The following is a 26,437-nucleotide window of genomic DNA, read 5'->3' on the forward strand; positions in this document are numbered from 1 at the left end:
GTTTTTTCAACTTTTGATGGAATACAGTTCAAATTTCCACATATGTGGACATCATGTTAATCAGCGTGCTGACCAAACGAATCTAAAGACTCTCCTCTTTACAACCAAACAGGTTTCAATGAAAAATCTTAAAGAGATTTATTTTGTTGGAATACTTCAAGGAAATCAACCGCATGCTGTTGTGTCATGTGACTCGGTGCGGCAGAAGTTAACCCTTTATATGACAGTATAGAGTCTTGTGAACAGTATTCAGTCAGTTTTTATTCATTTCAATTATGCGTTGCGTATAGCAAAGTCAAAATACAACGTCTACAAATGTGGACACGGAGTCGCATGAGGTTAAAGTTTATTTTCAAGAAAGAATGCTCTTGAAACCCACAGAAGCATCCACAGTAAGCAATACAAATACACCAAATGGACATGTTTGCTTACAAACATGCAGGTAAGATGATAATGCTTATTAATCATAACTTTGGCATACCTTTTTTAACATACTATAATTTGAGGCACTGATTCTCATCTCACACGCTATTTAGGATGGGTAATGTGCATATTAAGATGCAGGGATACAGTACGACCAGTGTAGTCCGATTCTCGACTGTTTAACTGTTAAATAAGATGAATTACTGGATGGTTGTTGAAAGGACAATGTAGTTTAGGACAGACATCTTTAGCCATTGCCCCACTTCTCACTTTAAAAAAGAAATACATTCTGACAATTCACTGACTACTCAGTTGAGAAAATATTTCATTTAGCAAATCTCTAGTTCAAATCAGAAACTCCATCGAGATCTTTCTAGTGTTTATGGCACATTCATGAGCAATGACTGAACCAGTCTAAAATGCTTTAAAATGCTTTTTCACTGATATTAAGGCTTCATATTTCTGACAAAAGTAGAAGTGCCTCCCCAACTCAACAAAAGAGTTGTTATCCAACTGTAAGTGTCTGATAAAAATCTATATTTCAGAACACCCGCAGCAACTGGCTTGTTCAGAAAGATGTTGCCGTTGGATGAGAAGCCGAAATTCAAACTTTGAGTGCTGACAAATGCAAAATCACGCTGCTTTTTGGAATCTTAAATAGCTGAGCGTGGATTTTTCTTTTCAGCTGGAAATGTGATTTAAGGGAAATAACTCTGTATGGTTGTTTGTGGGGCATGAGATCGGGCTATAAAACCCTCACAGTCTTATAGCTGACTGCGTGATTAACCTCAGCTAAACACTCAAGGCTTTTTGGAGCAAGTTATTATTGCTTTTCTATTAATTATGTGGGTAGATTTTATGTTTGTGAATGTTTTGGCTTATATAGACTATAAAATTTTAGCACCATGTGATCACAGGTGGGTAATTCATTCACAGAGAGAGTACAAACAGGTTGCTAGCAAAGTTAGGGAGAATGGGGCATGTTGTGTAAATTTTAACTCCAGTGAATATTAAGTCAATTTCTGCATTGCCACAAACCGTCTTGACTACAAAAAGCTATGGATATTTCCACTGTTATTGCCCATAAAAAAAAAAGCCATGTTGTCACACTATGAGGCAAATTGTCATTAAATACCCTATTTTAGGCTTCTTTAGCTAAATTTAAACATTAAAACAATTATGAATGACAAAGCTATTAATTCTTCTTCTTCTTATGCCCTCTCACACCTTATCCGGGCCATTTTTTCCAGTTGACTCCAGTTCCCAGTATTCCATCTTGGTGATGTCTGCCTCAAGGTCACGTTGCCAGGTGTTTCTTGGACGGCCTTTGTTCCGCTTTCCTTGGGGGTTCCATCGTAAAGCCTGCCTAGTGATGTTGTTTTGTGGTTTGACATTAGAGTTGAACAGCTGAAAGACAGAATATTTTTGAGCTATATGAAAGCCATTCTTGCTTTGCCGATCCTTGCCTTGATGTCTGCGTCTGAACCTCACAGCTTGTCTGTAATGCTTCCCAAGTATGCTTCTTCGAGTGGACTTCCATTCAGGATGACTGGTTCGGTACTGCTGATGTTGATCTTCTGGATCTTGGTCTTGTCTTTGTGAATGTTGAGTCCTACCTGCGATGATATGGCTGCCACAACATTTGTTTTCTCCTGCATCTGCTGGTGACTATGGGAGAGTAGTGCAAGGCAAAGTCCAGGTCATCGAGCTGGTTCCACAAAGTCCACTGGATTCCATTCTTGCGTTCACAGGTGGACATCTTCATGATCCAGTCAATGGCGAGAGGAGGAAAGGTGACTGCAAATATACTTGTTTGACTCCGGTCTTCACCTGGAAGCTGTTGGTGAGTTGTCCTCTGTGGATGAGTCTGCATGTCATTCCCTTGTATGAGTTCTTTTTCAAACTGACCAACTTGGATGGAATGCCATAGTGTTTAAGGAGCATCATCATATGTCCTTGGGTTGATGACGATCCTTCATCTTCCAGGAAGTTTGACTCTGTTTTATCTATTGTTTGCGTTTCTGTAGCCATAGTTGTTTTACAGGGTGGGGTTGCTAGCCCCATGCCCAACCCTCCTCCTTTTTCATCCGGGCTTGGGACCGGCATTGAAGCATTTTCACATACCATTGTCAATATTAAAAATGACAGATTAGACTGATAAAACAACTAGAGAGAAGTAGCAGGGGAGAATTTCTTCCTTGGAAGTTAAAATGCGTAAAACCCAGGGAGAATGAAAATGTTCTCACATTTCACTTGTGATAAACACTATTTACTGCCAAAACAACAACACTGTAATCCAAGTGCTTTAATTCATTAAAGTGGCATTCAACTGATCACAAAGTATAGTCAGGACATTACTGATGTAAAACAGCACCATCACTATTTGAAAAAAGTCATTTTTGATCAAATCTAGACAGCAGCATCACTCCAACGACTTATCTTTGAGTAATCATGATAAATTGATCATTTGGTACTAGAAAATCACTTGCCATTATATCAAACACAGCTGAAAGCAATTTGGTTCCAGGGGCGGAGCCAGGAGTCAATGGGCTGGCCAGGCAGGGGCAAGCGATCAGTCTGTGGTGGCACAGAAATGTTCGGGCAGCATTTTTATATCGTCGGGGAGACAACTTTCATGATGTGTTATTTTTTATACTTTTTAAAGAATTAATGGGCATACTTGGTCAAAAATATTAACATTATTATTTATGTCACAAAATGTGTCTTGGACTAATGAAATTGTGTAGTATGACTGTTGAATTGCTTTGAATTGCAATTCAGTAAATTCCACTTCCTTTCATTCAAATTCCAATTCATCTTCCTGTGGGGCGTGGCCAATTAAATAAAAATTCACACTCATCAGGGATGGATATAGACATTTTTTTATGGGGTAGCATGCAGACTATGAGGGGTGGTGACACTAAAGCAAGCACCCACTCTTAGTTCTTATAGATTAAGGTACCAAGCTTCATTGCAACAAGTACTAGTTCATTAAATGGTAACTATCAAATTACAAATGGTTATGAATTTGTGATACAACTGCATTTCCACAGGAACCACATAGTAACCATTCAGCTACTGATTTGCCAACATAATTATATTGCATAAAAAAAAGTAACAATAAGTAAAATAAATAAGTAAAAATTAATCTCCAGAGCACCAAGACATTGTCTATTAAACACATCAACAGATTCTTAATGTTCCTAAACTTCACATAGAGAACATAGAGAACTGTCAATCTGGACTAAACGTCACCACCTTTGTTAAGTGAACCCATGGATGGAAAATGCATGCATATCCCATGTTATTCTGCTAATAACGTCTTATCTCCTTTGTAACAGCTGGAATAATCAATTTGAAAGCGAAGATTAATACAAAGTTAGGCCGGAATAAAACAAAGCTCAAAAGCTCATGAATAATATAATATAATATTATTAATTAATTAATTAGTTTTGATCAACAGTCATCCTTAATGACCATTTCAAGCACCAAAATAAATATTTCACATAAATGGTCATTTAATTTCTACATCTACCACTATCAGTCTTGGGATTTTGTTCATCAGTAGATGAACATCTAGATCAGCACTTTGAATAAGAACATAACTGATTGATCTAGTGGTAACTTGTTGCCTTTAGTTTTTAGACATTTCGGATTCAAATTTGCCCAAATATAACTTGTTATTTAATGTAATAAATGTGTAATATGTTTTATAAATTTAGTAATATTGTAAACCAAGATAACATCTGTATGTCAGTGTATGGGCGTTACACTTTAAGAATAAAATGCAACAGCAGACGCGGGGAGACGAGAGTAGCGGAAACACAGACACAGTTATTGACAGTTCTTTATATGAAAAAACAGCAAACTCCAAAATTCAGGCAGCGACAACCACTATCTCTCCGCTCCAGCAGTGGGAACCCAGAATGCGCCTGAGCGCTTGTGAATGAAATGGCAGTTCACGAACACCCGTTTCCCAACACACAACTCAGCCATGAAACACTCAGTATATATAGGGGGGAAACACACCGTGCACCGATGCACCCCATCAACAATCAGCTCACCTGGGTACCCCACACCTGAGAGCGATTAAGAGAGAGGGAGAGAAAGAGAAAAAGACAACACACACTGTCGAGAAGGCCATCACAATGGGGTACATGGAAAAGAGCATAGCTGCGGCAAAACTGCTGATACTAAACGACACTGATAATAGCCACAATGAACACTCACTGTATCATAACATTTAAAATAACACATTCCAGCACCTGATTTCCAGTGAGAACACACACAACTCCAACTCAAGAACTGGAGATGTTTCATCTGGATTATACACATACCTGATGAAAGCCGTCTCAACTCATAACTGAGAGCAATGTATCTAATAATCATTCAGTGAATACTACACCTTTTACAGCCACTAGTTTACCTGATGTATCCTTGTGTGCTTTCACCAGTGGCGATTTCTCAGGGCCAGCAAAGCCTTCTCTGCTGGCATAAAATGCCTAATAAATACATATTTTTCATTGACTTTTTTGCCTATGTATTTTCAACTCTTTCCACTCCTAATTCATCTACAAATGAATAGCAAAAAACAAACATTGTATTCCTCGATGCTTACAAGCAAAGTGTGACAACTCTTTCACAAATCACATGCCAAATCCGAGCTACTTAGCCGAAGCAGCACGTGAGTCTGAGCTCCACCCCATCAGGCCTTCAGAATTCCACAGAATCCCTCAACACTGCAGTGAATAGGCACCTAAAGTCAGATTCATCAGCCAATCAGATCAACTTATTTGTTCTTGGTGGGTGTGGCCTTTAGGATATGTTTTAAGCCTAGCTGGCCTTGAGTGACGCAATCACGCTTTAATTGATGCCATTTGAAGGTGAACAGCACGAGATGTTGCTGACGAGTCGGCTGACCTTACCGTTGAGAAAGAGATTCTTTTGGATTTAAAAACCAGAGATGTTCTGCTTGTTCATGCGATTGATTAATTTAACTGATTTTCACTTCATGCTAATTGGTAAGTGCTTTTTAAATTATGCTTTTTTGTAATGAATCGCACTGAAGGCTTAGACTTCAAATGCATGGGCCTCCACTAGGTTTTACTGTGTGCACTTGTTTAACAGCAGCTATTACAATCATTTGATTAACAGCATTTTGAATTACATATGTGTTTTAAACCACCATACAACATACAGTACCTCTGCAAGAGAAAACACACATTTACATTCAGAATTGGATTTTGGCTCAAACTTCATACATTTACTGCGGATGACAACTAGCCCTGGTCTCCGCTACAGTTTTGGAGTACTTTACTGCCGATCTTAACTGCATTTGTTTCCTCAAGTATAATGATTTGGTAATTTATTGACTTCTAACACAACATAAAGAAATTAAAGTCATCAACCTCCATCCTACAGCGTGGCACCAGTGTTCTGAAAGCTGTTCAGCCAATGTTCCCCAACATCCGTCACTGACAGACCCCCCTTCTCCCCAAGAGCAAACGAGCCGGGCCAGACATAATTAACCGTGTCTGATATTGTTTTTCCAGCTGAATTTTAAGTACAGAGAAAGTCTTTGCCTGTTTCTGATTAAAGGAAGATAGGCCCCTGCCCAATTAGAGTGTTCTGGGATTCAAATGGCCTCAGTTCAGACATTGATCACATCAATCGTAATGTCATTATCCAGACAGGGTCAGTGAAGTGTGTGCACACCACACCGATTGAGCAGTGCTAGCTATTAGATTTAAAGTTTTAAAGTAGTAACCTAGTTTAGACAATATATATATATATATATATATGTATACAGTATATATTGTAAGGAACATACAATACTAACCCTAAGGAACTAAGGAACATACAGTATATAGTACCCAGAGGACATTTGTATTGTTCCTAGAGCTTCTTTCAAAGCTCTAGAGACATATTAGAGATCTTCGTTATGTTTTAAGTTTCAAGTTTGTATTTCTCCTAAAGTCTAGTGTTCTCTAAGCGTGTCTCTTTTGATGTTTTGATGTTCTTGTAGTGTGTGCACTCCTGTGTCAGGACGAGACAAGTCCCAGATTCTACGACTGTTTTCAAAACAGCTTGATATCTTGAGCTCTTGTGAAAGGTGTGTGCACTGTCCCGACGAGCGACAGATGGCAATGAGCTACACCCAATTAAATATAGAGAGAGGGTAAGTTATTAGGAAGTGCTGCCTTTATTATTTTCAGCTTTATTATTATTATGTTCCTAATAAAAAGCTGCGTGAATTTTTGAATGAATTTCATTATTGTAATTTTAAGATGCATTTTGGTCGATCCATTTGAAATTGGACAGCGCTAAAGGCAGTAATGGCCAGTTCTTCGCCAGCTAGAACGTGAGGATTTAAAGGGAAATAAGCATACCGTCTGAAATAAAAAAAAAAGCAAAAAACAATATTTTGCAAATAATTAAGAGAAACCATGCAGCGTTTTTTAGAGATTTCTTTCTCGTCTTTTACTTTTTGTGCTTTATTATCATTTAGTAAAACACAGACAGAATGATTGATGCATGTCCTCATGAAATCAAAGACCCTCTCCTCTAAATCAGAACACAAGTGGTCAAAAGCGATGTCTCGTATAATCTACATTTTTGATCGGATCACGCACCAGTGTACATATGGCCTCAGTCGGGGACGAATGGATGTGTAGATGATTCACTACAGTCCTGTAGTGTGTGCACAAACAAAAACGACAAAAAACAAGACTGTGAGATGCAGGGTGCCAACTTCAAGTCCTGTAGTGTACGCTTGGCTCAAAGAGTTTTTGGAGACAAAGAGACCAAATGTTGAGCCAAAAAATGAATGTTGATGGCAAAGAACATGCAATTTGGTCTTTTAAGAATTTGATGAGAAATGCTTGAGTTCTCTGGCATTGGAAGGCAGACTTTGGCATCTTTGCAAGTGTGAAAAAAGTTAGTTGAGATTTACTTGAGATCTCTCCTGAAACTCATATGAAGGACATAAGTGTCAAGTCTTCATTTGAGCCCTTTCAAATTGTATTGGAGTCTAGGAGAAAACACTCACATGATAAAGAGATATCGTGCGTGTGTGTTTTTTTCTTCCTTTATTTCTATGCACTAGGTAGGCTATAAAAAAAATGTTCCTCTATTTTAGGAAGTCTATTTTGAGATCACAGAGACAGCCGTCAATGTGAAATCATCATCAGTGAATGTTACCCAATAGCCAAATATCTATATAGGCATTGTTTTGGCTACTGTTGTAGGTAATGCAACCTTTCTAAAGTATTACCAATGGTTAACACAGTAATTTAATAAGAATCATTCATCTCCACAATAAACTCCACATCCCAGTCTAAAACCTTCTTCAAAAGCGTTGTTCCACTTTTCACTATCCAATCAATTTCAGATGGATAATCTGCCATAATAATTCTGCCCTACACTTGTTTCTTGTTAAAAACACTGCAGTTTTCCTGCAGTTTATTGATGTAATGTAACAGAGTATGTTACATTACATCAATATTAAATAAAGAAAGAGTTAAAATAGGTAAAAATAGGATTTTCATTTTGTTTATGAATGTATTAGAATGTAAAAAAAATTTTTTTTCCATTTAAAATGTTTAAAGTAATGAAAAGATCCTGGAAAAGTAAAGTTAAGCCATGACAACACTATAAATCAGCAACTTAATTAACATTTTTGGACATTATTCACCCTCAGAAAAAAGTACTGATCTTTACCTTTTAAGGCACAAAGGCCATCACTGAGGTGGTCCCCGCTAGGGGACCTTCTTGTACCTCATTTATAACTTATTTTATAAAGAATATCAGTAATTTGTTTTGGGTACATAATTATGCCCTAAGGACCTATTGTCTGTTTTTTAAAGGTATTTTATATATTTTGTTACACTAGGAACAAAAAATGTACCTCCTGCACAGCCCAATGGAGTTGGGAAGAGTCAAGGTACTTGTGTGCATTGATGAAAGCGGTTTTTTAAATGCATTTGAAGCTCAGACTCTTGAAGTAAAGATGCACTGATGTGTTCAACCTCAAGAAGTTCAATGCTGGTGTAACTGTACCAGTGGTGGAGTTTCATCCCCAATAACTTCGATTAGAGGCAGCAGATTGGAAATAAAGCGGACCTGGAGCTGGAGTGACTGTTAAAGTTATTTGCGGTTGAGTGTTTTGCTGAGTAGGCAGACAGACTGCCATGCTAGAGAGAGCCGTGTCATGCGAGCTGCAGTTGATTTACTGTGCCATCACCTCTACACTGGGTGGATGCCGATGAAGGTGGCTCACTCTGGATCAGCGGGCCCTATGGCTCATTGGCTCCCTCGGGTGGCGCTGTGCACCTCTAAGAGTTTGGAAACTTGTCCACTTGCTCCAATTCAAACACTGTAATTTTTCTATTGAGTTATTTGAGATGCGTTGCTTATAATGGTAGTACATCTGAGATGGAGTGCGTGTGGAGCGCTCACATATCGCGAGAGATATGTTGAGAGCGTTGAAAAAGCAGCACATCACAAGCTCCGCGTGTGCCGTGAGTGTGTTATTCACTAAATAATTATTTATTAAACGCAGTCATTTGCAATTCACAAAACTATTGAGTGGCTTCAAGAGACTTTGAATATAATGCATGAGTCAAATGGACTACCTTAATGAGGCTTTTATGGTTCTTTTACATCATTTATGGAGCTTGACAGTAACGAACATGACTAACACAAAGGCTGTGTCTCATTTCGAAGGCTGTGTGCTAGGTAGGACACGTTCATTGAAGGCAGCAGTATACCGAGTGTCCTCCTTTAAACAAGCGTTGTTTAAATGAGACGGCCTTCATAGGACAAACTGAAACAGAACTTATCATGGTTGCTATGACAGCACGCCACACTTTAACAAGCACGAGTGCTTTGAGTGAGAAGGGAACAAAGTCCCTTTGGAAGGGAATGTTTGAGGTAAATTTTAGGAGAGTTATAATGATGTAGAGAGAAAGAAAATAGATTTTACAGGTGTACAATTAGTCTAATCATTTATTTTAATTATATATTACTCTAATTATACATATTATATACTCTGCGCCCATCTACTGAGGTACTTCAACATGGGAATTAACATTACTTGCGTTTGATCATATTTACGGGCAAATTGGTGTAATTTTGTTTTAGACATTTTCATTGAAGCAAAGAATTGTGGGTTGTGAGTGCCCACAAAGGATACACCTCATGCATCCTCTGAATTCCCGTGAAAGAAGGTCGCATTCCAAGGCTGCATTCAAAGTGTCCTACTCACTTTTCTGAAACGAGACAGCCTCGATGATGTATGCGGCCGACAAACGTGACCTCCGGAGGACGCAGACTTACAAACGAGACACAGCAATAGTATCAGATTTAGATAGGTCGCGAGGGGCCGTTACCCGATTTGGTTGAAAATTCAGTATCAAAGACGACTGTCTAAATACGTTTTAAAGTATTATGATGGATATGACATGTTAGTAGGTTTGGCTTACTAAATCAGTTTATGACGCAGGACATAGGGTAAAAAGTATGAGGTCATGTACACTGATCAGCCACAACATTAAAACCACCGACAGGTGAAGTGAATAACAACCATTATCTCATTACAATGGCACCTGTCAAGGGGTGGGATATATTAGGCAGCAAGTGAACAGTCAGATCTTGAATTTCATATGTTGGAAGCAGGAATAATGGGCAAGAATAACGATCTGAGTGACTTTGACAAGGGCCAAATTGTGATGGCTAGACAACTGGGTCAGAGCATCTCCAAAATGGCAGGTCTTGTGTGGTGTTCCTGGTATGCAGTGGTTATTACCTACCAAAAGTGGTTCATGGAAGCACAACCGGTGAACCAGCAACAGGGTCATGGGCGCCCAAGGTTCATTGATGCACATGGGTAGTGAAGGCTAGCCCGTCTGGTTCGATCCCACTGAAGAGCTACTGAGGCACAAATTGCTATAAAACGTAATGCTGGCCATGATAGAAAGGTGTCACAACACAGCCGCAGACCGGTTAGAGTGCCCATGCTGACCCATGTCCACCACCGTATTCACCTAGATTGGGCATGTGATTATCAGAACTGGACCATAAAGCAATGGAAGAAGGTGGCCTGGTCTGATGAATCACGTGTTATTTTTGATCATGTGGACGGCTGAGTGCGTGTGCTTCGTTTATCTGGGGAAGAGATGACAGTAGGATGCATTATGGGAAGAAGGGACCAACAAGTCCGATTCATGGCGGCTCCACCTTGCAACTCACAGGACTTGTAGGATCTGCTGCTAACGTCATGGTGTCAGATACCACAGGACAACTTCAGAGGTCTTGTGGAGTCCATGCCTCGATGGATCAGAGTTGTTTTGGCAGCACGAGGGGGACCTACATGATATTAGGCAGGTTGTTTTAATGTTGTGGCTGATCCGTGTAGATAAAATAAGGTAAAAGTAGTAATTTAAGAAACTTGGTCAACACCAGTTTAACAAACAAACATTTAATACATTTTGCTCATGTTATTAATGAAAGCTGTTTTACAATCCCTGCTTCAATTCATAAAGATTCATTAGTTTCTCTTTTCAAAAAAGTTGAAATTGTTAGCAAGGTTGCCTAGTTTGAAATCCATTGTTAATTGCTCGTTCTCTTGCTACTTTTTAATGTCGTAACCTTTGTTTACTGTAATCTACTACACACACATTATTGTTGAAATGACACATTTTGATTGGTGATATCTTCAGTGGTATCGTTGACATGCTGTTGGGGCACAATTCTAAGCCACAGTGGGCACTGGGGTCAGAGGTCACAGCAGCTATAATAGTGGCACCGGCTGTGTGGTTTGAAGTTGATCTAGTTAGCTGTCCACTCTTATCGCTCGACACTGGCCTCAAGGTCTTTGCCTTCCTCTGTCTTAGCTTGACCTCATTATACAGCCCCTCTCTTCCATTTTCCACCATATTCTCCCAGAAACTTGTGGCTGCCAACAGATCATCTATCTCTGTCTGCGGTCTCATCTTCCATTTCCTCGTGCAGAATGCCTCTCTCTCTCTCTCTCTCTCTCTCTCTCTCTCTCTTATTTGCTCGCTGTCTCATGCGCACACACACAAACACTATCACTTTCTCACAAACACAGAAACAGGACAGGACCCCCAAGCCTAAACCCACAAGTTTTTTATATGTTATTTTTAGGGAGGGTGCCTACCGCTTATAGGGGGGTCTATGACCCTCTCTAGCCCCCAAGTATTTGAATAATCATTTCTGATTGGCTGGAATGCATGAATGTGATAAAATCGTTGAATGCACAGGTAGTTCCAGTCAGTTTTACACCGTTCTACATCAATGCATCTACTCTGCAGTCCTCAATAATAAGACATTGGGAGAGTTTTATGCCACTGTTTAAACTACCTGTTCTTATTTTTGGATTGTACTTTTAAATTCAGAGTTGTTTCATAGTGTGTGATCTCTAAAAAACTCCTGTACATTTTCCAATTATTATTTTTTTGTATTCCTTCAAATAAATGTCATCTTATTGCACTACTTTATTTCTGTGTCTGATTTAGAAAGGGCAGAACTCTTGGTCTAACTACTTGTAGATTAAGTTAACCTTTATTTTTATTCTTCCTGTCAAAAAAAGTACAGCTGTAACTAATCAATGCTGGGATAATCCATGGCTATGTGTGTGTTAAACAATTTTATGAAATGGCTCTCTGGAATACTTCAATCTGATTGGTCAATAGTGCCATTTATTGGTCTGATATATATATAGTTGCAACCGGTCATCCGGGTATTGCGAGTCCTACTTCTCGTCTCACTCAGTGATATCTATAAGTAAGCTTATAAATTAATTTAAACTCAATGTTTCATGTCCAAATTATTCACAGCGCTTCACTTTTTCCACATTTTGCTATGTTACAGCCTTATTCCAAAATGGATTAAATTCATAATTTTCCTCAAAATTCTACAAACAATACCCCATAATGACAACGTGAAAGAAGTTTGTTTGAAATCTTTGCAAATTTATTAAAAATTAAATACAAAAAAATCACATGATAACATAATCATTATGTCCATTATATAGTAGCTGTGTAATAAGCGTGATAATAAGCACTCATATTGTCTTTGCAGTCTGCGCTATTTTGTACATTTTAGTTTATGTACACGTTCAGGTGGACGTCTTGACCAATGTGTCACGTCTTGTCATATATAATTTATATATAAACATTCTTAAAACATGATTAAAAAAATACTTCAGAATCAGAATGATATAATATTTAAAGTCTTGTTTTCTGGGAAATGTAACAACATTTATTATTATGCTTATAACAAGCAAATACTACAGTATCTGACAATGGGGTAGAAAAATGATAGAAAAAAGTGTATTTTTCTTACCCCATTGGCTTTTTTTTTTTCTTATTATTTTAAGGATTTTTAGATGATTTACATTTACATTTACATTTACATTTATTCATTTGGCAGACGCTTTTATCCAAAGCGACTTACAAAAGAGGAAGAACATCAGCGAATCATCTTAGGGAGACAGTGGTACAAAAAAAGTGCCATATTACAAAGTTTCACTATCATCATAATAGTATACAAAACAGATTTAAGTGCAACAAGAAATGTAAATATATATATATATATATATATATATTTTTTTTTTTTTTATAGACCGGTTAAGTGCTTTTGGAAAAGATGTGTTTTTAGCCGTTTTTTGAAGATAGAGAGTGAGTTAGCTTCCCGGATTGAGTTGGGAAGGTCATTCCACCACCGTGGTATGATGAAACTGAAAGTCCGGGAAAGTGTTTTGGTGCCTCTTTGTTTTGGTACGACAAGGCGACGATTTACTGGTAAATAAGACAAAAAGAAAATGTATTAGCTTACAGAGCAAGCAAAGCCCAGCACACTCGATATACGTTCTGTTTTCGCTGCACGGTTTGCAGAGCGATGAATAAACCAGTAATTGCTCTAGCTTCTAGCAGATGAGGGGACTTTTCAGAGTCCCGGGCGGAGGGGGGGTGGGGGGGGCTGCTCGTAGAAAATAGGCTTAGGCTGACTGAGGAAATTAATGATTCTCTTGTTACTCGTTGCTTGTTTCTCATGATAGAAAAATCAGTTTCATACAACATATATGTGAAGATGGATTATCGTGACAAAAGGTGCCCCGACGGAGGTAACCGTCTGGTTACCCCACCCACACTAATCCATTTACTTTTGAACATTCAGTTTTCAGGTTCCTAACGTCATCACTCTGAGTGAATGGAGAGTGCTTTTGAGACACTTTCGGTGAAGGAATAACACCATTCTAGTGTGAATGAGAGAGGTAAACATAGCAAAATTAATGCATTTTCTAACAAAAACATATTAGTGTGTTAACACATGTTAACACCCCCTAATATATGTGTCTGATTGGTGTGCGGTGGCCATGAATTTGAAATGAAAATATGGTTATGCAATCATATCGCTTTAGCAAACATCACACATGTACAGAATGACCCTCAGAGGATGAGCACATCAATAAATGTGCATATACATGACACAAATGTGGTCTTGCGGATCCTTAATTTATCATTTCAACTAGCCTTCAATTTAGACAAATACTTGCCACATCTTATGAGGCTAGTTAGTGTTGCTTCTCGACATCGTGACAGGAAACCACAAGAAGATGCATCAATAACGTTTGGTTACGTATGTAACCTCCGTTCCCCGAGGGAGGGAACGACACGTTGTGTCGGAGAAGCGACACTAGGGGTCTCTCTTGAGCGCCGATATTCACCTCTGATCTATGAAAAAAGGCCAATGAGAGTTGGCAGCCAGTATTTGCATGTCCCGCCCCGGACATCACGGGTATTTAAGCGGCGCAAATCACGGGAGTTCATTCAGGATTTTTCTGAGGAGCGGAAATGGTCCGGCCACAACAGTGGCTCGGTTCAGTGACATGGCGGAGGAAAGACACAGCGTGTGGTTCCCTCCCTCGGGAGCGGAGGTTACATACGTAACCAAGCGTTCCCCTTCTGTCGCTCTCTCCACGTTGTGTCGGAGAAGCGACACTAGGAGACCCATTCCAATCTTGCCATGCGCTGAACCTTGTACGTGGACCGCCCGATACAGAGGCGGGCAGGGATTTCATCCAATGCCACGCATCGTCTGTACCTGGCTGCATGTACCCTTCCCCAATGCCCCATAAGAACATCGGAGTCCTTCTAGTTACCCTGGGAGGGAACAAGGCGATGTTTGCCAACATGGGAAAGGGCCAGCCTGGCTGGGCCTCTTTTCTCTCTATGTTTCTCGCATAGAGCAATCACGGCCGGGGCCCTTACATGCATATAGGGAAGGGGTCTTACCCAGACCCTCGCGGAGACCACACCTGCCCTTTTTCTTGGGGAGGAAAAGTGGTAGACCGTCACTACGGCCGTCTTAGGGCTCGTGTGGAAAGTATGGTGCGGTGGTAGATCCAGCCTTGAAAGGGGGAGTTGCTACAGCACGGTGACCGAGGCAGCTGTAACTGCCTAAGGGAGACACGGGAGTCCGCTCGTAAGGGGACAGAACCGTGGAATTACACACAGGGGAGTCCGAACAGGAGGCCTTCTTATTTTACCTGTGGAGCCCCTATACCAGTACGGGGTGGCCATCAGGGTACCCGCAGTGGCTTGGGTCGGCGAGTTCCTCCGCTGAACCCAGCGGACCTGGAGGGCTGGGGAGGAATCGACCAGGGGCCCGACTCAGAGTGGGGCGCCCTGGGAAGAAGGCGCACTACTTTACCTTGGCGTCAGGAAAAGAGGCTGAGCATAGCGATCCACCCGGCGGTCGGTCTACGTGTTACCGAGTTCTACGGGCTCAGACCTGAGAAACACGAGGCGCTAACCGACTCAGCGGAGGTTGTAAAACCTCGCGAAGGTGTTGGGTGTTGCCCAACCAGCGGCTCTACAGATGTCTGCTAGGGAGGTGCCCTTGGGCCAGTGCCCACGAGGACGCTAACACCCCTTGTTGAGTGAGCTTGGACCCGTAGGGGTAGGGGCGCGACCTGGGTGTGATAAGCCAGTGTGATGGCATCGACAACCCAGTGGGCGAGCCTCTGTTTGGAGACGGCATTCCCTTTCTGCCGTCCCCAAAGCAGACAAAGAGCTGCTCAGAGCGTCTGGTGCTCTGTGTGCGGTCCAGGTAAATCGCAGGGCGCGCACTGGACACAGCAGCGAAAGGGCTGGGTCTGCCTCCTCCGGGGCAGCTTGCAGGTTCACTACCTGATCTCGGAATGGTGTGGTAGGAACCTTGGGCACATAGCCGGTCGCGGTCTTAGGATCACAGGCGTATCTGCGGACCGAACTCCAGGCAAGTGTCAGCTGACAGAGAGCGGCTTGCAGGTCCCGACCCTCTTAATGGAGGCGGCGCGATCAGCAGGGCCGTCTTAAGAGAGGGCCCTGAGTCCAACTGATTCGAGCGGCTCGAAGGGAGGTCTCTGGAGTCCTGCCAAGACTACCGAGAGATCCCAGGAGGAACTAGGCCTGGCCGGGAGGGATTCAACCTCCGAGCGCCTCTCAGGAACCTGAGGATCAGGTGCGTGCTTACCCAAAGACTTGCCGTCTACAGGATGCGTGGTGGTGGCGATAGCGGCAACATACACCTTGAGGGTGGGCGGGGACAGCCTCCTGTCCAGCCTCTCCTGTAGGAACAGAAGCACTGACCTAATCGCGCATCTCTGCGGGTCTTCGACTCGGGAAGAACACCAATCTGCGAACAAAGCGCCACTTTAGGGCATAAAGGTGCCTGGTAGAGGGGCTCTGGCTTGGTTGATGGTATTCTAGCGATGCGCCGGTAAGCCGGCTAGCTCTTCAGCATCCCGTCCAGGGACCAGGCGTGGAGGTTCCAGAGGTCTGGGCGCGGATGCCAGAGCGTGCCCGTCCCTGAGAGAGGAGGTCCTTTCTCAGGGGAATTCACCAGGGAGGAGCTGTCATGAGGAGCCTGAGTTCGAGAATCAAGTCCGAGTGGGCCAGTAGGGGGCCACCAGCGTGACTTGCTCCTCGTCCTCCTGACCTTGCACAGCACCGGTGCAAGAAGGCTCACTGGGGAAATGCGTGCTTGCGCGGCCCGAGGGCCAGCTGTGTGCCAGCGCGTCTGTCCGAGGGGAGCCTCTGTTAGAGGCGTACCAGAGCGGGCAGTGGGAGGTTTCCTGGGCGGCGAACAGGTCTACCTGGGCCTTGCCAAACCGTTCCCAAATCAGCTGGACCGACTGGGGTGAAGCCTCCACTCCCGCCCGGGCAGGCGTTGTCGTGATAAGCGCATCCACTCGACGTTGAGCTTGCGGGGATGTGAGTGGCACGACTTGAGTAGCTGCTGGCTCCATAGGAGGAGGCGGGCGAGTTGTGACATGTGGCGGGGCGTCACGCTGCCTTGGCGATTATATGCGCCACCACCGTGGTGCTGTCCGATCTCCACGAGGACATGTTTGTCCCGAACTAACGGGAGGAACTTCCTGAGAGCAAGAAGGGCGGTCAGCAACTCCAGGCAATTGATGTGCCAGCGCAGCGGGGCCCCTTTCCAATGGCCCGCTGCTGCGTGCCGCTGCACTGCGGCACCCCACCCGGACCGGGAGGCGTCGGTTGTGACCAGGGCGCGTCGGGACACCTGCTGCAGGGGCACTCCTGCCCGTAAAAAGCAGAGGTCTGTCCAGGGTCGGAGTGTTTTGAGGCAGGCGGGGGTGATCCTTACCCGATGCGTGCCGTGGTGCCATGCTTGTCTCGGGACTCGAGTCTGGAGCCAGTGCTGGAGTGGTCTCATATGCATCAACCCCAGCGCGACACGCCATGGAGGGCGCCATATGCCCCAGGAGCCTCTGGAAAAGTTTTAGAGGGACCACTGTGCCTGGCTTGAAGGAGGCGAGGCAGTCCAGCACCGACTGAGCACGCTCAGCTCGTGAGACGTGCTGTCATTGAGACTGAGTCTAACTCCAACCCGAGAAAGAGATGCTCTGAACGGAGTGAGCTTGCTCTTTTCCCAGTTGACCTGAAGCCCCAAGCGGCTGAGGTGCGGAGCACCTGGTCTCTGTGTGTGCATAGTAACTCTGAGAGTGTGCTAGGATGAGCCAGTCGTCGAGGTAGTTGAGAATCGCGGATGCCGGCTACTACGTGGCGGGGCAAGGGCAGCCTCTGCGACTTTCGTGAAGAGCGAGGGACAGAGACAGGCGAAGGGGAGGACTTTGTACTGAAACGCCTGGCCGTCGAGCCGCGAACCGTAGGAAGGGTGGGTGTCGTGGCAGAATTGAGGCGTGGAAGTCTGGCGTCCTTCAGGTCCACCGCTGCGAACCAATCTAGATGCTGAGCGCCAGCCAGAATATTTCTCTGCGTAAGCATTTTGAGCAGGAGTTTTAACAAGGCCCGATTGAAAACTTCGCAAGTCCAGGATTGGTCAGTAAGCCGCCGCCTTTCTTGGGTACAATGAAGTAAGGGCTGTAGAAACCCTTCCTCATTTCGGTTGGAGGGGCCGGGCTCTACAGCGCCCTTGGCTAAGAGAGTCGCTGATTTCCGTGCGCAGGGAACTGGCGTGCTGCGCCGTGTACTGCTGGAAGCGGGCGCCCTGAAGAGGCGGGAGCGAGCAAACTGAATTGCGTAACCGAGTCGAATGGTCGGTGCAGCCAGCGTGATGCGTTGGGAAGCGAAAGCCATGCTTCCCAGCTCTGCGCTAGGGGCACCAAAGGGCCGAGTATTTTGGGCGTACCGGCGGGGCCTGCATGGCGGTGAACAGGTAATGCTAGCGTCGGGCGGCCGTTGCGGCCTGAGGCTGAGGTGCTGAGAATAGACTCAAAGCACTTACCTTGCTCCAGCGCCCGGCAGGCGGGTTCTTGACTGAGGAGGAGGTCTGATGTTGGCGTCCTCTGGACTCGTCTGAACCGGCCGGCGAGGGGACAGTCGTGGGCAGGCGGAAGGCGGGATCGCGGCGTCCGGTGTACCGGGACTGTTGTGATCTGAAAGCACATTGCCGTGAAAGCGGCATTTGCGAGCCAGGTGACCCAGAGGCAAAGGAAATAGCTCTTTTATTGAGAATGTGGGTACCACAGCCCCGTCAGGGGTGTGGCAAATGAAAAAACAAAGGATTCTCCTCCGGCCCTCCACCGGGAGGCGGGCGGTCTTACCACCTCCAGAGCTAGCGTCTTGGCTCTGGGTCGGCTGTCTCAGGAGCGGCTTAGGAGCCTTCCGGGTCCTGGAGGGGTTCAGTGAGACAGGGGCGTCTTGCCGCCTGCAGAGTGCTTCGGCAGCTGGGGCTGAGAGCTGGGCCCGGGTTGAGGTGGAGCAGGAGCTGGTTTCCTCGCAGGGGGCGCCCTCGGCGAGCAGGCGGGGCAGGGCCCGTAGCGGCAGGTCTGCTGGCGAGGGCATGATGTCGTGAAATGGCCTCCGTCTGCTTCTTCACCACGAGGAGAACTGTTGGGCGAAGTCCTCGGCGGTGTCACCGAAAAGGCCAATCTGGGAGACAGGTGCGTCCAGGAGGCGGTTTTGTCAGCCTCACGCATCTCGACCAGGTTGAGCCAAAGATGGCGTTCCTGGACCACTAGGGTGGCCATCGTCTGTCGAGTGCCTGCGCTGTGGCCATTAAGCTCTCAGGGCAGGTCGGTCGCTGGCGCAGTTCCTGCAGCACATCAGGATCAGGTCCACCCGTGCATGTTTCTGAGAGCTTTGGCCTGGTGGACTTGCAGGAGGGCCATCGCATGCAGAGGCGGAGGCAGCGTCCAGCCGTGAGTGTAGGCCTTGGCGTTAGCGAGGATGTTGTCCTACAGGGCTTGGATGGGAGTGCAGGCGACCCGCCAGGAGGTAGGGCTACGGGGCATAGATGGTGCGCCAACTGCCCTATCAACCTGGGGAATCAGCGTCGTACCCGTGGCGCTCTCCGCCGTCGAGGGTGGAGAGAGTGGAGCGGGTGGCACCTAGGCGGCGGAGGCGGGGCTCTCCACGTGAGCGTCAGCTCATCATGCACCTCCGGGAAGAAAGGGACCGGGGGATCGCGAGGCCGTGAGCGGCGCTGCCCCAGGAACCAATCATCCAACCGAGAAGGCTGTGGGGAGGATGGAGGGTTCCAGTCCAACCCCACGCTCAAGGCGGCCGGGCAAGCATGTCGGACATCTGAGCGTCGGCCTCAGCCTGGGCCTGCTGGCCCGAGGCGGCAGTCAGGGGAGTCCTCGGCATCAGACACCGCACTCTCCGATGCAGCGCGAGCTCATCTGCTTCGGACTCGGGAGGATAGACAGCCGGGCGTGAGGCGAGCCGCTACTCGCCCTGGCGTGGGCGGAGACCAGCGGCGTGTCGGGAGCGGGAGGTTGCGGGGGCTACCCGGCGAAACTGCACCGCTGCCGCCCCAAATCGCCCCAGTGCCAACCGCACCGTCCTTAATCCCGTGGGAAGAAGGAGCAATGCGGGTGCAGCTGGGGTGGCTTGCTTTCTGTTGAAAGCGAGCGCGACCGTAAAGTGGTCATGGTCATGTTCGCAGTGAGAACATGAACCATCCACAAGCGCCGCCTCGGTGTGATCGCGCCCAAACACACGAGACAGCGCCTGTGGCCGTCTGAAGCAGAGAGCACTCTACCGCATCCAGGAGCGACACAGGGGCGGAAAGGCATCTTGAAAAGATGCGTCCTTAAAAGGACATTCAACGCCGCTGTGTTTGCTCTTTTAGAGAAAATTACTCTTTTAGTAAAAAACTCTTTTAATACACAGTGTGTGTGTGTGTATGTGTCTCGCTGTCGACGCTCAGGGGCAACAGTGCACGCCGTGCACTGAGAAGGAGAAAGCAGCTGTTGTGCGCCGTCAAGATCCAACAGCATGCAGATCGTCAGAGGAAAACAGGAACGTTTAAGTGGCGTGTAACTCGCAGCAAACTGCAGACAGACCATCGGCTCGAAGAAATTTTCTGAATGAACTCCCGTATTTGCGCGCTTAAATACCCGTATGTCCGGGGCGGGACATGCAAATACTGGCTGCCAACTCTCATTGGCCTTTTTTCATAGATCAGAGGTGACTATCGGCGCTCAAGAGAGACCCCTAGTGTCGCTTCTCCGACACAACGTGGAGAGAGTGACAGAAGGGGAATTAACTTTAGCACACATGAAACTGCTGTTTTAATGGCCATTTATATTCCCTTTGACCAAACTTTTAAATATACGGATCCCAAAGTCTGAGACCATTAGTGAAAATACCTCTAATATTTTCTCTATTTTAATACACAATGTTTAAAAATGATATTTGAAATCTGACCTTTTGTACAAAGGTCAATGCAGGGTTGCCAACTCTCATGCATTTGGCACGAGACACGTGCTTTCAGGTTCTGTCTCGCGCTCTCACTCTTCCCAATTAAATCTCACACCAAATAACAAGAAAACATAATTCAATAAAATAATTAAAGTATAGCAACAAATCTTCAATTTGCATTTTTCCATCAGCACGAGTCTTTAATTTACCATCAGCGTGCCCCAGAGACTGGATATCACTGCTCTGGTGTTCCACAGAGCGCACGACTCAACACGCATTCAATATCTCGGCACATGGACGCCACAAAAATAATGCACTTAACATGAATTCTAAAGAGAATCATCTCATCTATATCGCTGGGGAAGAAGACAAGCCCTGATATTATAAACAGCACTGATAAGGTAAAGAGGAGACAACTCCATGCATCAACGTCAATTATAAAGCTTTTTAAAATCCACATCATCACCCTTACTAAAATGTTTATTCTGTAAGACAGTTTCAATATTAAATCTGTTTAACTTCATTTTTATATTATCTTAAGTATATTATGTATATGTGTTTAGTGTAACAAGGATTCAGGTTGAGTGGGATCCATGTGCGGTTTATTATAAAGACAATCTCAGCAGAACAGTTGTAGATAGAGAACCAGGCAAACAGTGTTATCAATGACAATGCAGAATCGTCGTCAGACAGGCAAAGTTCTGGGCAGGCAGCAGACAGCAATGGTAAAGATCCAGGCACAAACAAAACAAAGACAGGCGGCAATCAGACGTAATCGGAGGTACAAGGTGGGGTCAAAAACACAGATGATCAATGCAGGGAGATAATAACGCTCAGAAATGTAGCCAGGGCAAACAAAACTTCGCAATGTGAGAACTGACAAACAGGGCTTAAATAGTGGAAGATAATTAGGAACAGCTGTGGTTGAATCAGACCAGGAATGTGGGCACATTGGAAATGTAGTCTTAAGTCAATATTCGGGAGAGATAGATCTCCGGTGGCCGATTAAGGAGCCTTCACCGGCGTTCGTGACATTTAGGCTAATATATTTTTTTAGAAAGACTAGCTACATGGTCCTAACTAATAGGGATATGCAACCAATAACCTAGAAACAAGGAAGTCTTAAATAATGCCTAAACTAGTGGACCAATAGGGACGCAAAATGCTCCCTGATTTACATAAAACTCTACTCACAAGTTATGGAAATCCTTAAATTGAACTTGAAACAAAAGCAAAGAAAATACAGCTTAAGCGAAGAAAAAATTAAAATATGAGCAAAATTGTCAGAGAGCACAAAAAACAGTAATATAACCAAGAAAAAAAGGGATTTTATTTGCAATTCTGATGACTGCTTTAATTTTGATTTTAAATGTGTTTATATATTTTTGATTCATGCTTGTTGATCTATACTTTTTGATCTGTGCTAATTATTTTGATTTATGCTTTTTATTAATATTTGCGCTTATTATTGTTGGATCTGTGACTGCAACACTTTTGACTGAACTTGAATCCCATAGCTTTCTGCCTAATTATATGATTGGAATCCACATGACATCAGTAAAATACAACTCGATTATGATCGGAAGTAAGAAATACGCACTAGATGATGTGTATTTTGACCTGTTTACCATTCTGAATTTAGGCGCCAATGAATTTGAGCTATTCTAATTCGGACTGTTGGATGACAAACTTTCATTTGTCTTCTTTCAAAAGAGACAGCAATTATGTTTGTAATAAAAATTGATGAAAGAGTGATGAACTATTGCCCTTGGATTTTGAATTGGAATTTTTACCTTGTGGTCAAAACAAGGGGGCTTTACTTTATAAAAAAAACAAACAGTATCTATACAAAGTTGTCCAGAAGAAGCTTAACATCATAAAAAGATAAACATCTCCAAAAACAACAACTTCCTCTTTAATGGGGTTTTGTTATTTTTTCCTAACATTAGGGCAAACCATTGTGGGAAAATGTACTTGACAAACATCTTGATCGGCATAGAAAAAAGTATATGTCCTCCATTTGGTGTACTGGTATTTAAGAGTAGAAAGGTTGCTGTTGACAGCCTTTTTAAGAGATGGATTATCATTACACTTGCTAATATGAAGCGTCTGGGAAAGGCAGAGGAGAGTTACACATATAAATTGTCCTTTAATGGTAATTACTTAAGCTTAATTCACCACCTGAAAGGCCTATTTTCTCTGTTCCCTTCCAAACACTAGAAATCGTTCATATCGCTGAATTTCACATCAGCAAATGTGGGGTTTTCTCAAAGGATAAAAAAAGCATAAGGCCCATGTGTTCTCTGCCGATTATTGCTATTCATTTGTATTCTTAATGGCCCAAAGCTTTTTATGTCTCTTAAAGTAGCTCATTGGAACAGAGTTTTGAAAGCAGGACTGCAAATTATGGGATATTCTCAAGAACTGATCGATGAAGAGATCTAATACAGTTAACCAGATGAAATCATTAGAGGGCCCAATACTGACCCCTGTGACACTCCCAACTAAACTAAATCCAAAACCTTCCAACCGAGCCCCCCTGTGGGAAAGTTAAACATGTGTGGAGGAAAACACATCACCCCCTCAAGGTCACTTTACATGCAGGCTGTGTAAATCAGCTATTCTCTATTCTTGCCTGCCACTTCATCAGGATTTGTATATTCTCAGCGATAAACATGTCACACATAATGGAAAGTGATGCCCTTTACTGGTTGAATCGAGTGGATTTCGTGTAAAGAGCATGCTTTTTGGGGTTGTATTTGTTTATTCATGTCTCATAGAGCCGAGCATCAAGGGAGATGAGATGACAAGGGGACAGCATGGAGAGGTGTGATGGTGACTTGCACAAAAAATATTCAAAAACCAGCTCACGTATGCATGCAAACACAATATAGAGGAGGTAAATGCACATCTCCTCAAGAAAAATAAACACATATTCACATAAAACCTTTTGAAAACATGTAACATGTTCAACATACGATCATAATGGATACACATACATTGCGTATGAATGGACTTCATGCATTGTGTGCAACATGTCAACTGCAGAACTTATCTACTTCAAATCGTTTGTAAGTCAAAGGTTAGCACCATTTTTAAAAACTTTGAAGAAGAATTACAAAAACTTGATTCGTAACTGTATGTTTAGAAGCAGATTTGGACTGCATTTACAAAGTAAATATACAGTCTAGAAACTCTGGAAGATGCTGCAATTCAAAACTACTTGTGAATAATGCAGCATTTCCATCCATCTGTTGTTGTTTTATTAGGAAAACAAAATTACCGCTTTTGTGAAAATTGCCACAAAATAAAGAAACCTCATGTTTACTAGTGACTCTGGCATTTCAGAATAACCAGTGCAACATTTGAGATGCGATGCAATGATATTGAGTATATTCTCTGAGCAAATAATGAATTCACATGGCTTGTTGTGGCAAATTCACATTATTTTTGTGATGTCAGTGCACATTATATTTGTTAAATGTCTTTTCATCGTAATTTATCTGCATGTCTTCTTTTCCAATAAGAAATGTATCTCAGGAGAGCATAAATGTTTTTTATGCATATTATGGAGATTATATTCACATCTTCCATGCAACATCGTTTATGCAATATCCCATCGCATTCTCAGAAATGTGGATGGAATCCCATTTAGTGACACTAAGTTAACCTTTCCTCTTTGCTGCAAGTCTGATAGTGTTTTGGATCAGCAGTAATGAGCATATGGCTTAAACCCATGATAACAGGGAGAGCAAAATGGCATGCTTGGCAGTGGTGCACGTTGCCCATTGCGTTGACATGCACTTCATCTGTCAGCTCTGGAACATTGATGTTGTGCCGTGTCAGCACGCTTTGGACAGCATGCTAGTTGGACAGGAAGAGAGGAAGTACAAGGCCCGGCGTGCTGAAGCAGGTTGGCTGTATTGAAGATAGTATATGTTCCTGCACAGAAAATATAATGTGCCGCTTGTGTTCTTCTGTTGACCTGATGAGTTGTTCTGATATGTACAGATAAATGTTACGCTGCTTGTGGAGTAGTCTGTAGAGCTGTATTCACAGGCTGTTTCTGGAAATCCAGGAGAGTACAGTAAAGAGAGAACTGCATTTGTCATCAGACTCAGGAAATTGAACCAGTCAGAGCACAGGTGAATGAACAAGAGGGGTTATTAGCAGGCTCAGGCAGAATCTGTATTTATTTATTTATTTTCCTGTGGTGATATGCTTAGGAATGATTGGAATGACGGATTTAAATATAGTAAAAATGGTTAGAAGGAATAATGCATCCATAAATATCATGTAAAAGACGAAGAACAGTGATTGGTACAGTCAGATGCTCTTTTAAGTGGGTGATTCTTAGCCAGAATAAATGCCTGATCTCATGAAAACTGCGTGACTATGGCAACATTTTTACTAAATTATATTACATAGTTCATTAGATGTGAACTGTGAAATCATTGTAATGTGTTAATTTGGTGCTTAGGAAAGTTTTCTTATTATTAGAACATTTGAAACAGTTTGTACTATTTAATGACATCTGAACTTTGTAATATAGTGTCCTTTTTCAGTTGCTGAATGCAAAACAGTTAAAGGATGGGAAAGGAGGAGGCGAGAACCGGCTTGACGATATAAATCATAGTTTAATGGAAAACTTAAAAGACAACACAAACACACATGACGGACATGCCCGTAATTCTCTCTCTCGAACAATCGTCACCGGCCGCCTTTATCCCTCGCGCGCCTCATCAGGCCGATTGGGGACCGGGCGCGCGATATTCCAACCCGGCCATGCCCCCCTCCGCTCCACATTCCTCCCGGCGTTATCTCAGGCCGGGGTGCCACCGGCATGACGTATACCCCCCCTATACCTGGGGCGGGGTGTATCTCGCGTCCCGCGTGGTCGTCCCCGCCTTCCTCGCCCTGGGAGGAGACAGGAGGGGAAAAACAACAACAAAATAGGCGAGGGAAAAGGCCAACACTGTGCGAAAGGGAGAGAGAGAGGAGAGAGAGAAAAAGCTCACTCACCGGTTCTCTGATGTACCGTCGCGTGGTCCTCGAACACTCCTCCTCACTCAGGCGGACGACACGAGTGAAACCGTCGACCCCCAGCGGGCAGAACGCGCCTCCGCTTTTCTGGCGGCAAATGGGGACACTCCTCCGCCCCTGGCAGCGGCTCTACCGCTCCGGGCGGTCGAAGAGTTTCTTCCCTCCTCCCCTCGCGGACGGCGGTCTTCCCTCGACCCCTCCGCGTCTCTGGGGATGGCAGGGCACTCCTCCGCCCCCGGCAACGGCTCCCTCGCTCCAGGCGGTCGGGGTATCCAGTCCCCACTTGCCCCGCGGACGACGGCCGTAACCTGCATCCGGGCGGTCGGGCTACTCCGTCACCCAGCAGATGGCAGCGGCGCTCCCCTGGGTGGACGGCAGTGTCGAGGACTCTGCGACGGCCATCCCTCCTCCTTCCCGGGTTTCGGCACCAATGTAAAACAGTTAAAGGATGGGAAAGGAGGAGGCGAGAACCGACTTGACGATAATGGAAAACTTAAAAGACAACACAAACACACATGACGGACATGCCCGTAATTCTCTCTCTCTCGAACAATCGTCACCGGCCTCCTTTATCCCTCGCGCGCCTCATCAGGCCGATTGGGGACCGGGCACACGATATTCCGACCCGGCCCCGCCCCCCTCCGCTCCACACTGAAGTATTGAGTACACATTCAATTCCTCACTTTGCACTTTCAAGTCAAATTTTGGTTTGACATTGATTTTTGTTGTTCTTTCAACAGATGAAGGCAATTCTATACACTTCTGTC

General features: G+C 44.3%; 1 protein-coding gene across 1 annotated transcript in view; it reads left to right on the forward strand.

The window, feature by feature from the left end:
• grid1b (glutamate receptor, ionotropic, delta 1b) overlaps window positions 1-26,437 on the forward strand; it is a 711,417-nt gene that overhangs the window by 441,786 nt on the left and 243,194 nt on the right. The window lies entirely within an intron of this gene.

Source organism: Xyrauchen texanus, chromosome 33 (assembly GCF_025860055.1).
Source record: "Xyrauchen texanus isolate HMW12.3.18 chromosome 33, RBS_HiC_50CHRs, whole genome shotgun sequence".
NCBI lineage: Eukaryota > Metazoa > Chordata > Actinopteri > Cypriniformes > Catostomidae > Xyrauchen > Xyrauchen texanus.